A 10,769-nucleotide genomic window follows, 5' to 3' on the forward strand; every position below is an offset into this window, starting at 1 on the left:
TAAGCCACCCTCCCCCGCTGGTGCAGGGGTTAGCAAATCATTGTATTCCATATTGCACTCGACAACAAGCTCCCAGAGCACTGAGACGTAGGGCTATTACCTCCACCGTAGAGGGGCCTGAACTCATACAACCTCGCCGTAGCTGGGACTCTGCCCATCCTTTTCGTACCCTACACATCTACTGTCAGGCTTATACCCACGACAGCAACTACAACGGACCGACCCAAACTGACGATGATTTTGTCCGTTTTTTGTTTTTTTGGATCGTCCATCGGTCTGCGTGTCCACTTTTTAAAATGTATCAGCACATGCATCCAACAAGAAGCAAGTGGACAATAGCACCGTGATAATAAAATAATAAAAGAAATGTGGGTGGGGCGGGCCAGCGAATTAAATAAACAAACATATGTGGGTGGGTGACTGTGTGACAAGTGGGTCAGACCGGCCACAAGCGGACATCGAGAGGGCGCGCGCGTCCGCACCGACTCATTTCAGTCTCAAATTTGAGTCGAAAATGGGTTTTAACAATGGGTTCGTGCGTTGGGCCATCATTTTTGTCTGCACGGATCCAAACGAACGGCGATGGACGAAATGTATCGCCCCGTTGGAGTTGCTCTAACTCCAAAAGTGGAGGCTAGTTCGATTCAACGGAGTTTCATAGAAAGTTTTGAGGATTTGGATCCTTAAGATTTTTTGTTTATGTTCGTTGTTTGATTCAGAATTACTGGTTTTGCCTTTCTAGTAAAAATTAAAATGTAAAATAAATAATGGCAAAATATGTACAATTTTTACACGTAAATTGTGATTTCTTATAATATGCAAGAATAGTGGAATTTTCACCCAAAATAGTTTCATAAGAAGGAATGACTTAGTGGCACTGCAATTTCCATTAAAGAAGAAAGAAAATACTATAACTACTGAAATAAAATTAAAATAATGAAGCTTTTTGAGAAAGAATGAACTAATGGCTTTTGTGCTAACCTTTAAGAAAACGTTAAATGAAATCAAGCTAAAATAAAATTAAAATACTGAAGTTTCCTAAGAAAATTGAATTACTCGCTTTGGTATTACCGTTGCAGAAGAAAGAATATTAAAAAAACTAATAAGGTTTTCTAAAGAAGAATGAATTAGAGGCATTGATATTACATTTCCAGAAGAAATAAAATGAAAAAACTAAAATAAAATCAAAATAATAAAGTTTTTAACGAAGAATGAATTAGTGATATTGATATTACCCTCTCAGAAGAGACAAAATAAAAAACTAACAACAAATTACACACCACTTTGCACTAAAATTGCATCTTTTTAATACGTAGTAGGACTCGTAACAGTAGCCTCTCGACCCCTCTGCAGAACGTGAGAGGTGACCAGAAGGAGTTCGATATCTCCTGTCTTTCCGTCGATGACCTTGCCTATGATGGTTGTATTGGTCTCGGCAGGTGTGGTGGTGGTGGTGGTGGTGGGTGGGGGTGGCTTGGGCATGTAGATAGGTTGGAAGTGCCGTTGAGACCGCGGCGCCCCGGCTTTGACTGTGTTTTGTTGGGAGTCCTACCTCCGGTGAAAGGTAGTGTGTTTTGCAACATGGCTCGACGAGAGGTGCGGGAGCAATGCCCATGGTGTTCTGTTTGGGATGACGAGAGTCCACGGCAAGCATCAAATTCTGATCGTGATGGAAGGGCATGGTCGTCTTCAACGAGGTGGAATGGTGTCATTCCTAGGCCCGGAGCAGAAGGATCTTCAAGAGCACGATCGACATGGTTGTTGCCTATGACCGATTAAAAAATAGGATAAATCTGGTTTTCGGGATCCGGTGGCTACCGCGGCCCACTAACGCCAATGTGCAAAGGATTCCTTCAACTCTATGTGAGTCGTCCCTTCATGTTATTTCAGGCCTTCGACAATGGTGGTTGGGTTTGGCGCGACGGAGCTGCATCGGCAGAGAAGACCAAGGACGGGTCTTCGCAAATATACTTTGTTTTGGGGTCTTCCCGTATTTTTATATTTGTTTGTTTGCTAGTTGTTTGTATTGTTTTTTGACTTGCATAAACAAGTAATGTATGCTTGTGGACATACGGTTTAAAAAAAAGTTATATAGTATGGATATTTGTTTTGGTTTTGGGGTCCAAATGCTCCCTAAATCTGTATCATTTCTTCTTCCAGTTATTCGAGCTCATGCGTGTATTCTGTCATGTATTCAGGTCCCACGAGAGAAACATATTTAATGCACATTGTCCACCAGGCCGTGGTTATGGTACAGACGGCCGTGTACAAACTGGTCTGCTCATGTGCCTCCGTGTAGCCTCTGATTGTCTTCTCTAGAACTCCGATCCTTGTCCGGTTGATGGCTCCCCATCCTAACCCGGCAGAACAATGTATATATACGTTTCTTGTAGAACGCTAGCTATCTTGCCAAAATACATACTCCTTCCGTTTCTGAATATAAATCTTTTAAAAGATTTACTAAGGAACTACGTATAAAAAAATGAATAAATTTATATTTTAAAGCATATCTATATACATCCATATATAATCTTCTAGTGAAATTTCTTAAAAGGCTTATGTTTAAGAATGGATGAACTAGAACAAATAAAAGTTATCTACCCAATTGCCTCACGGTACAATTTTGCCTAATTTTAACTGACAACTGCTAACAAACTGTTACATATATAATGCATTATGTAACTGGTGATTATAAAAATGATCTACAATTATCTCCGAGGCTACTACGGCTCACTAATGTTAATGTACAAGGGTTCCTTCAACTCTATGTGAACCGTCCCTTCATGTCATTTCCGGCCTCGGCGGTGGTGGTTGGGTTTGGCGCGATGGAGCGGCATCGGCAGATAAGACCAAGGACGGGTCGTCACAAATATTCTTTCACTCGAGTCTTCCTGTATTTTCATATTTGTTTGTTTACTAGCCGTTTTTATTGTTTTTCGACTCGTATAAACAAGTAAAGTATGCTTGTGGACGTACAGTTTCAAAGACGCACTGAAGTGGGCGGTGTACCTCGAGCTATGCGAAGCGGATGGAGCGGAAGCGGACGGAGCTGCGTGCTGGATGGGATGGGTCGGCAACATCGTCGATGCTGCGTCCACGAGCGACGAGGAAGAAGATCTACCGCTGTCGGGGCCACATTGGTCCTCCAACGGCCTCCTCAACGCTATGTTGGAGGACCGGAGTTGCTTCCGTCGCCGGCCATCGGATCAGAGGGAAGGCGATCGAAAGTGAATTGGACGGAGAGAGCGAAGTGACAGGTGTCTAGGGTTTTCGGATAGGGGTATTTCTGGAGTTGGTGGTGGGCCGGTCGGACATGGCGGACGTGTCTGGACCGCCTTATATACATCTCATATTTAGGGTGGATATGAGGGTTGCCGATCAACCCGAGCATTTGAGGCCCATTTAGGACGTCCTTTTTGGTTGATGTTTTGTGACCGGGTGATAATCGAACGACAAGTCCTATTTGGCGCGAGGGCGCGTCGCCCGTGTAGCCGCCTTAGCTAGGCTCGGTCCATTTGTTTCATCCATTGGGTGCTTTTAAAATTCAAAAAGCCCCGCTGCTAGAGAAGGGATTCGAACACGGAATCTCGTCGTCTAGGGCACGCGCTTACTGCCATCATTTCTTTAACTTATCATCTTTTTCTTTCATTTCTTCTGTCTTTCATTTTTTTTTTTAAAAATTCTCGTTTTTATCTTTTTGTTTTATTTTTCCTTCTTCTTCATTTGATGGTTTTTCCAAATCCCTTCATTTTTTTAAAATTGATGAACCTTTTCAAATTCGGTGAAATAATTCAATTCAATGAACTTTTTTTCAAATTCCACAATTTTTTTCTTCAAATTTTATGAAGTTTTCCCAAACTCGATGAACTTTTTCCAGATCCAATGAACTTTTTAAAAAATTCTTTGAACTTTTCCCAATTTTGATGAATGTTTCCTTCACATATATGAACTTTTTCAAAATCGATGAAATGTTTATCAAACTTGATGAAATTTTTTGTCAAAGTCGTTGAACATTTTTCCAAAATTGATGAACTTTTTTATTTTTCAAGTCTGATGAGTTTTTTTTAATCTATGATTTTTTTTAAAATTTAATGAACCTTTTCAAATTCATGAACTAATTTTCAAATTCGTGAACTTTTTTAAAAATGGATTTTTTTTAGGTCACCATGAAAATTTTCGAATTCATGAACTTTTCTTTCAAAATTTATGTACCATTTTTCGCTTATATGAACTTTTTGTGTTTTTTTATTTTTTAATATTTTGATAGAAAATTCAGCTCTGAAACTTGACCGACCCAATTTCCAGGGCGCGTGGCGCCGGTTCTACTAGCTGGCGCTTAAGGCGTCGACTAGGAGTTCCCTGACCGGATGGCCTGTCCAGATGTTTGAGGCGAATTCGAGAGTGACGACTGTAGATGCTCTAAGTAGCCATGAAACAACACAAAGAGGAAAAACACAAATCGTGACAAAGGAATTAATAGGGAAAAATGACTACTTAAATTTACAAATCAATCAACTTACATATAGCTAAAATAAATACTTCTAATTTTCAGATCATACTCATGGAAATTAAAGAGGCCCAGTTGTTGCTGCTAAAAAAATACCCCCGTCTCAAAATACGTGTCGCTTGTTTAGTACTACCTCCGTCACGGTTTAACATACATGATTAAGTTTATGTGCATTTTCACAACACACAAGGTTTAAGGCACATTGCATTTACTCCTAACAGCTAATTAGTAATCCGTTGTATTACTTTTATATGCATGCGTAGTGTGAATGCTATTTTTCAACTCATTTTACGACGAATCAATAACCATCTAGGTTTTAGAGAATTTTCATGCACGCTTTCTAAACCATAACGGAAAAAGTATAAAATTTACATTAATTTAATATTAAATTTGTGATACTTATTTTAAAACAGAGGGAGTGCATTCGGAAGCAGTTAGTCCAACCATCATCGTCTGGACACGGTCGCGCCCCGACACGGCCGTCTCGTCTAATCAGAAACTACGGAGGAAGGATTCCAAAATCAACATGGCAGTGACAGCCTCTGCACAGTGCTCTCCTTAACACAGCCCATACCTGTCGGTGAAGTACCTATTTAATACCAGGAAGCGCCCGCGAAGCAAGAGCACAGTACCCATGAAAGATACCCATGGCAAGAAGATAAACCAACAACGCCCAAATCACACGGACGTTTTTCAGCAAATGCATCAGCACGGCCATGGTTTTAAATTCTGAACATCGCCATCACCGCCCATGCAGGCATAAAAATTCGGCCGGTCGTTGTGGTCGGTCCAGGGTTTAGGAGTTGATTCAGATAAACCAACAAATCAAACACAAAAAATGCAAACAGAAACACGCATCATAGGGGGCCTCATTAGCATACGAAAGTGGCATTCCCCGCAAAAAAAAAAACATACGAAATTGGCATAAAGAACTTTGAATTTTTTTTATTTAAATAAAGGTAGCATGGTGTCTACCTTATATATTTCAGAACAGGCAAAAGTTTGAAATATATAGTTACAGAGGAAGTACCGTTTGTGTGTTGCTACAGAACAACAAACTAATATAAAAGCATTGATTAATGGCGTTGGCAAAGCTGCAATAGACAAGGTTTACGGGTTAGGGGTCAGGCCAAACAGATGAGCACAATAATTATTTTGGCCATGCTGGTGACATGTTCTTTTTTAACACCGTATAGAGGCAAGTGTTCATACATACGAATACATTCATTCCTATAAATACTAGTGACATGTTAGTTGGACAGTGTTTACTCTTGTGCTTGACGGGACATAGTTCGATTGATCTCATCGTAGCTCCATCATTATTTTACAGACGCAAGCGTTTATATATACGCGTATATATTCACCCCATTGAACGCAGATATGCATGGCCTACCCTTATAAGCGACTCGTCGACATATCATGTTAAGATTTATGAAGTAATCATAGACGCCTCGTCGTCGATAGGAACGCCTCCTCCGAATGACCATCGTCGAAAGTCCTAGAATAAATCTAAGAATAATGCAAACATCAGGACTTAAATACTAATGAACTAAGAATATCATTGTCTCTCTAACCATTTAATCATAAATTGATTCACGTAGCTCCATCGTTTTATTAAAGGTACGTAGCTTGTTCAATCATCCAACTCGTGCGATCATGCAAGCCAACCAACTTGCCGTCCAATCTGCATGCCATAGCGTCTGATTCACATAGGCGTTCTCCCACCAGGTAATACAATGCTGCACTTGGGTGCTGGACTGCTGGTGCACCTGATAAGGAAAGGTAATAATGTACTCTCTCTGTTTCATAATATAAAAACATTTTCAACACTATATTAATATAAAAAACGCTTTTATATTATGAGACGGAGGGAGTATTAATTATAGAAAAATAAAAAAGTAACAAAACTATTTTGAAACGAAGTTGACCTATTTTTGTATCCGTATGAAAAGTTTAGGGCGGGAATAAACTTCTTTTGACCTCAGGCCAAAAAGAATTTTCCTAGTACAGCTTCTGTTTCTTTTTATTTCACATATAAAAATGTTTGAAGTCAAATAAGCAAAGTTTAACCAAATTTATATGAAAAATATCAACATCTATAATACTAAAGCTATGTAGTATGAAAATTCATTTCATGATACAACAACAACAACAACAACAACAACAACAACAACAACAACAACAACAACAATCAAGCCTTTCAGTCCCAAACAAGTTGGGGTAGGCTAGAGTTGAAAACCATAAGATCTCGAAGCCAAGTCATGCCTCTGGAACGTGGATAGCTAACTTCCACGCACCCCTGTCCATGGCTAAGTCTTTGTCGATATTCCAAACCTTCAGGTCTCTCTTAACGGACTCCTCCCATGTCAAGTTTGGTCTACCACGACCCCTCTTAAAATTCATTTCATGATACATATAATAATATTGATTTCATTTTGCAAATATATAGAAAAAATATCAACATTCACAATATGAAATCACTATTATTGTATGTATCATGAAATGAATTTTTATACCACATAGCTTTAGTATTATAGATGTTCATATTTTTCTAATAAATTTGGTGAAACCTTACACAGTTTGATTTTGAACAAGTTTTATATACATACCAATAAGAAACTGAGGGAGTAAAAAACTAATGAACATTAACTTGTATATAATGTTGATTGTGGTTTTCATCGTCCACAATACAGTGGAAGGTATTCTTTCACAAAACTTTGTATACGGGTACAACATTTGGTCACGTATCTTTTTAGAAAATTTCCATTTTTTGAACTTTTTTATTGAGTTACTAAATTAGTCTTTGCATATCAGGTGCTCCTACACCCATTGACGAATTCAAGGGGGGATACACCCTCCTAACGATGTTGATTCCTCTTTATTAGCAATCAGATTCTGCCTAATTAGGCATACTCTGTGACTGTTTCAACTCAGCTCCTTAGCTTTATCTGCACACTTTGTCCTCATTCGTGCGCACCCTGGATCTATTCTCGGTTGGTCTTTCATCCTGAAATTACTTCAATCCAAGCACGTTTTAATTTGGAGTTCTTTTCAAACGAGCTTCCGAAAAAGAAGAAATTCCTTGTTGATATGAGTAGTATATCTTCCTTATTAAGCTAGACTCTCACGTACAACCCCACTCAAAGGAACTAACGTCCTCTTCCGCCCATCAGAAACATTCCCTCTTGGCACACGTATGCTTGTCCAGTTCGATACATGTGCCATGTGATGTGCCATAACGGGCCACACGCGCCATACGTCACATGACCGCGCACCTAACCCAGGTATGTCCGTGTAACCCCAAGGGTTGGCTTTGATACCAATTGTAACGCCCTGTTACGTCTTGCGAGATCTAGAATGACCCCACAAACCAACATCAATCTTTTTTGCATACTTTTCCTCACTTGTGCGCACCCTGAATCAATTTCTCGGTCACTCATTCATCTTAGAATCATTCCAAGCCAAGACAGCTTAACTTTGGAGTTATTTTGAATGAGTTTCCAAAAAAGAAGGATTACCTTTTTAATATGAGTAGTCTATCATTCTTATTAAGCCAGACTCTCACGGTAACCTAACGTGAAGACCCACGTCCGCAGCCCATGTACATCAGATTTTTGTAGCAGACAAAGAAAAGGTGCAAAACAAACCTTGTACCTGTAGACATAAGCTAAGTCGAATTCTAAACTTTTAATCCCAGAAATCAGCACACTGAACACTCTGATCCTAGTCTATTCTGAACCTTTACTGTGTCCTCAAAGGGGATGTCTACATGGCAGGTCTGGCATGCGACCGGGCTGGCCCACCAGATGCGAATCGTGTGTTTCCTTTTGGTGAAGCTCGATTTGAAAATTTACCCAAAAAAGCTGAGACTCAAGGGAGTGGTGCTTCAGAACTCATGCTGCCACGCTAACTGATGACATTTAGAGTTATATGAGAAGCACGAAAACATTTAACCACCTACCACAACATCAAGATTTGAAAACATTTTTGTTTTTTATGAAAATTATGAACAATTTTTAAATCCAAATATTCCTGAAAGGAAAAAAGAATTTTGCAAAATTCCAAACATTTTATGTAAAACATTATTTTTTGTGGAATATGTTTCCAAAACAAGATCAAATTTTGAACATGAACATTTTTATAAAAATAATTACAAAATTTTAAAGCACGAACAATTTATGAAACCCGAACAAAATTTTAAAGTCCGAACAAAATATTGGAAGCACGAACAATTTTTGAACCCTGAACAAAATTTTAAAGTGCAAAGAATTTTTAAAGATGGGAATGTATTTTGGAATATTTTTCAGGTTTCAAAATTGTCTGCACTTTAAAATTTTGTTCAGGTTTCGCTGTTTTTTTCAAAAAGTGTTTGCACTTTCAAAAATGTTTGGTGATTTAAAACATGGTTCACGTTTTCATAATTTGTTTGTGTTTAAAAAAGCTGGTAATTATAATAAACCAAAAAATGATGAAAATTTCAAGAAAATGTTTCAGAAAAAATCAGAAATGTTTCCAAATCTCGACGCTGCAATATATTAAACATAATTGTTCATCTTTGTTACCTCTTATAGCCATCACGTGGGGTGCCTAGCTAGACTAGTTTTGCACCGTCAAGGTCGCAAGTTCGATTAACGGTACCCTCTGCTTTTTTTGGACTTTGCAAGTCGCTGTGAAAAAAACACGCAGGATCGAAGAGTTTATTGTGCCATATTTCTGGGTAAACCTGGGCATACCCCTGGTCGGGCTTTAGAAAGACTGAACTGAAAATTCCAAATCCGAGCCCGACCCAACCAAGCTAAAAAATTAAATATTAAGGCCTGAGTCCAGCTTGAATGGACTAAAAAAATGAATTTCGGATTGAATTGGGCTAGGCCTCCGTGCAAAATTGCAATTTTTCTAAGCCCGAGCCCGGCTCAAAACACAGACCGGGCCTAGTTTCCAAGCCCGAACTTGACCCGAACATAAAGTCCGGCCTGGATTTTGTGGCCGGGCTGACCATTCCCAAGTTTATTTCAGGGATTAGAAATTCAGGAATCGATTTAGCTTTCATATACAAGTTTAAGGGTTGATTTAGACTTCTTCTAGTAGACAAACCCATGATTTTAGCAAAAGAAAATGCAGATCCCATGTAAAAGATAAAGAGGCTAGCAGGCCTGGTCAAGGACGCACGCACTTGTAGGTCAGGTCGTCATTGTGACTTGTACCGTCTGCTGGTACGATTGACGCCTCGTGCCTGGTCGTCTGCTGCCTTCGTCTAGGGCAGTTCTCAATCATCAACGTGAAGCTTCTAATGTAAGTCTAGAATTGCAGAAGGGAGCGGTCCACGGCTTGGACGTACGGTCCGCCGGCCGCATAGGCTACACGAGGCGCAAAGAGGTAAGGGAAATGGTTAGATTACTCCCGCATCTTGTATTCATTACTTAGTCTACGGCTTATGTTTTAATAAATTCGTTTGTGTGCTTAGGAGTACATGATCTGATCGGCAGAAACTACAAAAAAAGATGAATGTTTGAGTGTGCGTTGTATATTCCTTCCTATAGCGGAAAGATTTATTGTATACGGTAAAATTGCTTTACAAAATCAATTTTTGAGTAAATTTGTAGTATTCATTGCGCGACATTAGTTTTCCTCGCTTGATTTGGATACTTCATTAGCCTAGGCTACAACCCGCCTACCCAAAAAAAAACATAAGATACTATTTTTCACATTTTTTTGGGATCTTTATTTCCGTGCCTCTCTTTCTTTAGTTATGCTGTGTTTTGTCCAAGCCAACTAGTTTGCTCATTTTTGCCCTCCCCCCTCCACCACCCGCTCACAAAACGCTAACCAGAGCACCATCGTCTGGTCAAGGTTTTTGACTGTTACCTTGTGACTAGTGGGCCAGGTCTTTGACTGTTACCTTGTGACTAGTGGGCCAGCTTGATATCCTATTAGGAGCGGCAACTTACCTCTGAACGATGTTTTTAAATGCGTAATGGAAGGCTAGCAGCATAGTTGTAATATAAAAAGTTATTGTGCGACGTACTAACGCTGAAATAACCAAGGTCTGACTCAGCGACAAAACGCTCGTCAATAGAATGAGCTTATGTTAAGGTAGGTTGGTCCAACTTAATTTGGCATTGCATCAACTGACACGTGCCCCATGCCGAACTGAAGCCAACCTGATCCCCTCTTCATTCCGGGCGGCGGGTTGTGGGTTATGGAGCTATCGGTTGCGACGTAGATGAGGTGAGTGAATTCAAAACCCTACTCATAGTTGATT

The sequence above is a fragment of the Hordeum vulgare genome, chromosome 5H (assembly GCF_904849725.1).
Source record: "Hordeum vulgare subsp. vulgare chromosome 5H, MorexV3_pseudomolecules_assembly, whole genome shotgun sequence".
Classification (NCBI taxonomy): Eukaryota; Viridiplantae; Streptophyta; class Magnoliopsida; order Poales; family Poaceae; genus Hordeum; species Hordeum vulgare.